Consider the following 6,000-nt stretch of genomic DNA (forward strand, 5'->3'; position numbering starts at 1 on the left):
ATCGTTGTAGATTTTCGGAACTAGTGGAAGTAGCCAAGCCGTATTAGGACTACTTGAGCTATGTCTTAATATGGTTATGATTTCTATGCCTATATAAGGATACGGTATTTTATACCTATATAAGGGCATGAATCGAGAAAAATACACTACGGTCCTAAAACGCTATACAACAAGATCACCAGGGCAAAACAATACTTTTGATTAATGTCTATCCCCCCCCCCCCACCCCCACCCCCCTCTGGGCTCCAGTCCTCAGCGCTAAAAAAAGTGGGGAATATTCTGATGGAATCCTCCGAGTGCTGGTAGCGGTAGGTGGTGAATTTAATTTGGTACTAGACATGAACGTGGCTAGGTTGAGCTCCAGGGTGGAAGATAGGCGACAATAGGGAAGCTTTAGGGCTTCGGACAAGCACTGGGGTTGTTTAACATTTGGAGAGCTCTTCACTAGGTTTGGGTGGAGGTCGCGGTGTTCAACACTGTGGAATTCCACGGAGTTGTATAAAAACAGTGAATTTTCGCAGAGTTCTGCGTGCGGCACAATGCCGCCGCCCAGTCCTGTCCTTATGCTAACTCCCAGTGGCACACTTGTTATGTTGATGAGATCGTTAAAGCCTTTGTGTCACTGCTTCTGGGCTCTCGTGGATGTTCATCAATTATAACAGGCTCCAGTGTGTTTTGCATCAAAGCACACCCCCAGGACTCGGCAAATGTTCTGCTCAGCAAAATGCTCACATCAAACCCTTTTTCCACGGGCATGGATGGCAAAGGCGCTTGAGACGTGTCCTTGTTAAAGAAATGTTCTCAAGACCAGAACTCCTTCCATACGGTGGAATAGATTCTGCAGTTGAGGAAGGATATATTTATTTGCCTTGGTAATGTTTTTTTTTAGGACAAGTTGATTCGTCTCATCACTCACCTGAACCGTACAACCGATAGATAGTGCCTCCTTGCATTTGTGTATTATTAGATTATTGGCATAAACATAGGAGGCATTCACAGAACTGAATTGTATTCTGCTGCTTGTTGCTGCAGCACAACTCAATGTCACTCGGTTTATCAATCTCCTGAATGAACGGTTCCGTCAGTCCTACAGGGATAGAAAGTTTGAGGCCATGAGAAAATATTTTCTATGCCAATGTCGTGGTGTTGACTTGGTAAGTGTTCTGTTTATGTGGGTGTCGTGATGACTGTTGTGTTCTTGATGAGCATACACAAGGGTAATCCTGCGCTGTTTCCTGGCAGGGGCGACCTGTCTTCGTATTCCCACACTATCTACAATTATGTATACTGATTCACTGGGCTTCTATCCCAATGAAGAAATATCAATTTTATTCACAAATATACTTATATAGCTATCCAGATATTTATGGCACAAACGCTCTGGGGTTCCTTGCGTAGAGAAGAGATTATGTCATTAACAGTCTTCAGGAAAGAAAAGTCGAGATGTAGGTTGAGTGTCTATGCCAGCAGCAGGCGCTGCACCCATTGATTTACCCTACATATTGTCAGTGAAAGGAGATAGACAGGGGTGATATGTTCTTCATCCGTGAAGTATATATAGCCATCTCAGGTAAGATTTGTTCAGTTACAAGCAGCCACCTCTCTCTGGCTCCAAGCACACTAGGTGTACAGTGCAGTGCCAGATATTTATTCTTCAATTGGAGGTTATGGAGAGTGGAGAGAGTGAGGTTGAGACACAAATCTATCAAATCGGGTGAAAATGTTCGTAGGAAAAGCATAGACTAGGTTTATACATATGCGGATGTTTCACATTTTTGCTGGTTCACGAGCACATCATTTTGACAGTTTAGAGTTCAACCGACCACCACGCATAGGAAAAACATGTGCCAATTAACACACAGGATCAAGGTGCTATGACAGAAATGCAATCCATCACTAAAAGATGCACATTATACATGAATGCATACATGCAGAGAAGCTTTAAGGGCTAAAACACGATAAGAGCGTGCATGTCGCTCTAACACCATTAACAGCTACCTGAAGTGGGTGAAAATAATACAGGAGAAACTCACACGCTATGGTGTGTTTACGTCCGTGGGGTGTCAACAATCAGTTCCCCGTCGTTCTCAACGTCACTCTCACATGGGACTGTCAATCCAGGCTAATTGGGCATGGGCCATTTGCAGAGTTTGCACTTAAAAATGAGGGTGAGTGACGGTAGGGCCTGGCTCGGTGTGTTTCCTCTATTAACAGCACTGGAAGAAGGTGACTTGGGCTACAGCTCCTCTGTTCTTCACAACACACACAAGGGACTTTGGTTTTCAGGCGCTCTCTCTTTCACTATAATCCTATAATTACAGCAGTCACATGAAACTTTGTGCTCCGTATGGCAGTCCGTGTTGAGTGGACCTGTATGGGCCTGACTTCTTCACTAAAACCAGGCCCTGGAAAGACCCAGATGACAACTGAGCACTGAGCGTTACAAACTTCCGCCAAGGGGCTTGGCGGGCGGCCGACCGTTAGGGAGGCTCGTACCCCCGGGCTTTTGGGCTGGGTGGTATAGTCCGGGCCCAATTGGGCTCGCTTTGGGCTTGGACTACCGGGCGGGGGGTTAGCCAGCCATCTCAGGAGCCATGTCACCATTTTGGAAGGTGACACAGCCCCCGTTTCTTAAGTGCAGGGAAAGGTTTTTCGTTGAAATGTCTTTGTTAGCGTGCAGCAGGTTTACTGTAGGCGATAGTTAGTAAGGCGGCATACGCACTTTATTGATGGCGGAAAACGATGCATGAGTCCTGGAGGTGATGAGGCTTTTGGTGGAGGCCGGCCGCATGGACCGCGTCCGAGGCCATGAAGTGAAGGCATCCTGGCCGCCGCTGCAATTTTAGCGTGTTCCCCCGCCACGGAGCGGGTCAAGGAGAAAAGCAGTGGAGGTACGTGACAGGGGCCACAGAGCAAGTGCGGCCCCTGAGAAGTGGGGGAAAAGGGGGAGGAGCGCCATGAGTCATCCAACCCTGACATTTATGGAAGGGAAGGGAGGGGCGGTGCGTGATAAAAAGCACAATGAGGGCCTGCAGCAGTGACAGCCATGGGTGCCACAATCAAACATGGACCATCCGCCTGGGCGCCTGGGGGCATGGGCCTTTGGTGGGTGCTGGCGAGCAGGAAGACCTGAAAAGGGTTGCGGGGGAGTCCAACAGGGCGATACAAGTAGAGCTAGGGGCTGTGGAGGGGGAAGGGGTTCAGGGAATAAAAGCAGGGTTGGTAGGCAGGGGTACAACAGGGGGAGGGGGCTGGAGAGCCCCAGGCAGTCCTTGAAGATGGCGAGGAGGGGTGTGGGGGCCCAGGGAGGAGGCAGTTGCCGCGCTGGACAATGGAGGGTGGTTGGAGAGGGCCCCCTGAGGGTTGCGGGACAGGTGCTCCATAGAGGGGGGGTGGGCGCAGGGGATCCCAGGTGGGGTAGAAGAGCACCTGGGAGGGGGGAGTGGGCAAGAGAAAGTTGTCCAGCCTGGCGGGAAGAAGGCTAACTTCGCTGCTATAATGGAGCGAAGGGGAGAAGGAGGAGGAAGGGCCCGGAAGAGGGGCGAGAGACTACCACTGGTAAGGGTATAAGGCCAAAGGGGGACAGGAGGGGGTGGGCTCAGCAACGAGGGGGGAAACTCGGCTGGTCCAGGCAGGAGGAGGCGGTCTTTATTTGCGGTGTTAATGTCTTGGTTGTATTTCATAGCATTCAGAGTATCTGAGTTGCCGGGAATGAAAGGGGTGTCAATACTGCAGTGGGGGAAGGTACAGGGATGTGAAAAGGGAAGCGATGCAGTCACTGTTTACCTCACACACTCGAAAAGGGATCAAAGGGGTGTTGGGAAGTCAGTGGTACTATGGGCCAGTGAGAAGCTTATGATATGCCCGGTGCAGTGGGGGCGCGTTTTGCAGGGAGGAGCAAAGAGGAAGGGGGGGCGTCTTCCAGAGAACCTCAGGGAGGGAAGTAGGGTGACCAACCGTCCGTAAATTTCACGGACAGTCCGTCATTTCGGCCGTCTGTCCGTTGTCCGTGAAGGATCTTTTAACGGACGCCATTTGTCCGTAATTTTAATAGGGCACCGGTTGCAACTCCCTGAAGCCGGCACAGCTTGTCCCCACCTCCCTTCTTGACTCCTATGCTGAGGTCGGGTGTAACACTCAGAGGCAGACAGCAGTACAAAAGCTCAGATACCCGGCAGCACTGGAGGAGCACAGCGGGGTGGCAACCCTGACACCTTCAGCCTTTGATGAGCTGTTAAAGGTGCTTGAAGGTGACTGAGATGGGGGAGGGGGCAGCTGCAGGGGCATCTTATTCTGATGCAAACAGCCCTGAATGAGGCATGTCTCCGCAATTTAGAGGGGCTTCACACATTCCATTTCTCCCCAGGGCCCCAAACATCCTAGAACCGGCCCTGATTAAACCGAGGCAGCACGTGAGCGTAATTACTGTCACAAAAATGTAAGTAAACCTCGGTTCTTCAAACATGCAGTCTATAATGTAAGAAAATAAAGAAATGGTACACTCGCATCCACACTGATTAACAAAGTATCGAGGACTATCACTTAAATCAGTTCTCTTGGAGTATCTCCTTTAAGTACTGCACATCACAGTGGGGGGGGGGCAAAACTAAAAAATTTATTTTGGAAAGAGAGCCTGTCTCATCGTTGTCTTGTCCATGAGGGGGTGAGGAGCCCTACCCCACCCTGGAAGAGACCAAGATGATACTAGAATACTGCATACCCACCCCTGTGCCCACCCTGGTGGATCCTGTTCCCCCTCCTGTGATGGCTCCTGCCACCCCCCCCCCCCCCAGTGATGGCTCCTGTCCCCCCATGTGGCGGCTCCTGTCCCCCCCCCCCCGCCCACCCCCTTCCGCCTGTGATGGCTCCTGCCCCCCCCCCTGTGGTGGATGCTGTCTCTGCCCTGGGTGGCTTCTGTCCCAGTCCTGGAATGGCTCCTGCAGCGAGGGTGAAGTTCTTGATGGGTCTCTTCTCAAAAAGGCTCAGCTAAAAATTAATATGAAAAGGTGGGCGAGTGAGCAAGTGAAGGGATGGCTGGATGAATTACTGAAAGGGTGAATGGATGAATGAAAGATTGAATAGATGGATAATGAGAGGATGGATGGATGGATAGATGAGTGAGTGGAAGGATGGAAGAGAGAAAAGGTAAATAGCTGGATGTATGGGTGGACGGGTAGCTGGATGGGTAAAAGGGTGGATGGATGAGTGAAAGGATGGATGAGTGAAAAGGTGGATGATGAGTGAGTGGGTGGATGCATGAGTGAAATGATGGATGGATTGATGAACTGATAAGTGCAAGGGTGAATGGATGGACAGATGAGCGAAAGTGGTGGATGTATGGATGGATGAGTGAGTGAGTGAAAAGGAAGGTAGATGGACAAAAGGATGAATAGATGAGTGAAGGAGTGAAAGGATAAATGGATGAGAGAAAGGATGGATGAGTGATCGGGTCAATGGATGGATTCATGAGTGGATGGGTGAGTGGGTGGATGGATGGAAGGAAGGATTGCTAAGTGAAGGGGTCGATGGAGAGAGAAAGGGAGGATGGATGACTGAAAGGGTGGATGGATGAGTGACTGGGTGGATGGATGTAAGTGGAAGGATGGCTGGATGGGTGAAAGGGTAAATGGCTGGATGGATGAGAATGGATGGATGGATGGATGGGTAGAGGAGTGGATGAATGAGTGCACAGATGGATAGGGTGAAAGGATGGATGGATGGATAATGGATGGATGAGTGAAAGGATGAATGAAGGGATGGATGAGTGAAATGAAAGCTGGAAGGATACATGATGGATAGGTTTGCAAATGGTTGAATATGTTTGGATATGGCTGGGCTTACTTAAATACCATTGCGCGACCTCTGATGTGTCTGTAAAACTTATCCAATTGTCCTGAAGTTTTGTCCTGAATTTTGACCTCCTGTCCTGAATTTGTGTCCTGAATTTTGACCCTTTGTCCTGAATTTTTACACTCACCGTCCTGAATTTGCACCAATGCC

This window comes from Lissotriton helveticus, chromosome 12 (assembly GCF_964261635.1).
Source record: "Lissotriton helveticus chromosome 12, aLisHel1.1, whole genome shotgun sequence".
NCBI lineage: Eukaryota > Metazoa > Chordata > Amphibia > Caudata > Salamandridae > Lissotriton > Lissotriton helveticus.